This window comes from Thamnophis elegans, chromosome 3 (genome assembly GCF_009769535.1).
Source record: "Thamnophis elegans isolate rThaEle1 chromosome 3, rThaEle1.pri, whole genome shotgun sequence".
NCBI classification, from domain to species: Eukaryota; Metazoa; Chordata; class Lepidosauria; order Squamata; family Colubridae; genus Thamnophis; species Thamnophis elegans.
The window spans coordinates 149875306-149877030 of NC_045543.1; the positions used below are offsets into that span (position 1 = coordinate 149875306).

The window sequence follows — 1725 nt, forward strand, 5'->3', positions numbered from 1 at the left end:
TTTTTCTCCTGTGTGGATCCTTTGATGTGTATAAAGGCTGCTCTTCTCACTGAAGCTCTTGCCACACTCCAGACATTTATGAGGCTTTTCTCCTGTGTGGATCCTTTGATGTGTATAAAGGCTGCTCCTCTCACTGAAGCTCTTTCCACACTCCACACATTTATGAGGTTTTTCTCCTGTGTGGATCCTTTGATGTGTATAAAGGCTGCTCCTCCGACTGAAGCTCTTTCCACACTCCAGACAGTTATGAGGTTTTTCTCCTGTGTGGATCCTTTGATGTGCATAAAGGTTGCTCCTCTCACTGAAGCTCTTGCCACACTCCAGACATTTATGAGGCTTTTCTCCTGTGTGGATCCTTTGATGTGTATAAAGGTTGCTCCTCTCACTGAAGCTCTTGCCACACTCCAGACATTTATGAGGTTTTTCTCCTGTGTGGATCCTTTGATGTGCATAAAGGCTGCTACTCTGACTGAAGCTCTTTCCACACTCCAGACATTTATGAGGTTTTTCTCCTGTGTGGATCCTTTGATGTGCATAAAGGTTGCTCCTCTCACTGAAGCTCTTGCCACACTCCAGACATTTATGAGGTTTTTCTCCTGTGTGGATCCTTTGATGTGCATAAAGGCTGCTCCTCCGACTGAAGCTCTTTCCACACTCCAGACATTTATGAGGATTTTCTCCTGAATGGACCTTTAGATGCTTTCGTAGATACACATTTCTCTTGAAGAATTTTTCACATTCCGGGCACTGATATCTCTCTTCTTCCTCCTGGATCCTTTGGGGATTCCGGGGTCTTCCGAAGGACCCACCGCCCTCCAGGCCCGTCTCGGCGTCTCTGCCCGTTTCCTCCTCCCCGCATCGCCCTCCAGGCAGCCGCCTTTCCCGGACTCCCGCTGGGCTCATCCCTCCTGCAGCTCCGGAGGCCCCCCCCCGGCCTTTCCCCGCCGTCTCCCGGGGCTGCTCCGTCCTCCTGCAGGGGAGAAAGAGAGGCGGGTCACGGCGGCGTCCCCCTCACCGCAGGAGAGGCCCAGGCCGAGGCCTCCCCTCCCGAGGACCCGAAGGAGACCCTCCCAGGCTGCCACTCCGTCCCAGCAGACTCTACTTACTTCCGGTTTCTCCGCCTCCGAAGGGAACCGCTCCCTCCGTCAGCTCTCTGGTTCCGAAAGGGAAGGCGCTCCATATACCAGCCCCTCCTTCCTGCGAAGCCCCGCCTTCTCCTCTCCAGGCACCGCCTCGTGGATTTTCCCCCAAAGGAGAGAAAGGGACCCGCTAGAACAGTTCGGTTCTCAGCCTTCCTGATGTCGTTCGACACGGTTCCTCCTGCGGCGGTGACCCCCAAGCGCCAAACTGGGCTCCAGCCTTCCCTTCGCCGCCACGTTCCTTTTCTTTTATTTCATTTTCCGCGCCTGGTTCTCCGCCTCAGCAACGGTCCCTCTCGGCCTCCGTAGCTCCGCCCACCAACCTCCTTCGCTGGGAGGGAGCTGCTTTCCCAGCGTCCTCTGCGCTTGCGCGTCTGTCCCCACTCCGGCCCCTCCTTTCGCCCCGCCCCCAGCCAGCCACACGGACAGGCGGAGGGAGGGGAGGGGCTTCGGTGGGAGGAGCCGCGGTGGCCCCGCCCCTCCCGCCGCCCCTTCCCTTCGGGCGGCTCCTTTGGGCGCGGGAGGCTCCTGGCGGGGGCGGCGGAGCTTCGCCCGGGGAGCTGAAGGGGAGGCTCCGAAGGGAAGG

General features: G+C 57.9%; 1 long non-coding RNA gene across 1 annotated transcript; it reads right to left on the reverse strand.

Annotated features, from left to right (window-relative positions):
• Positions 1–706: 706 nt before the first annotated feature.
• Positions 707–1523, reverse strand: LOC116506501. Its single transcript, XR_004255034.1, has 2 exons — positions 1107–1523; positions 707–970 (listed from the first exon to the last, which is right to left on the reverse strand). It is a non-coding gene; the product is annotated as an uncharacterized LOC116506501 (long non-coding RNA).
• Positions 1524–1725: the final 202 nt, after the last annotated feature.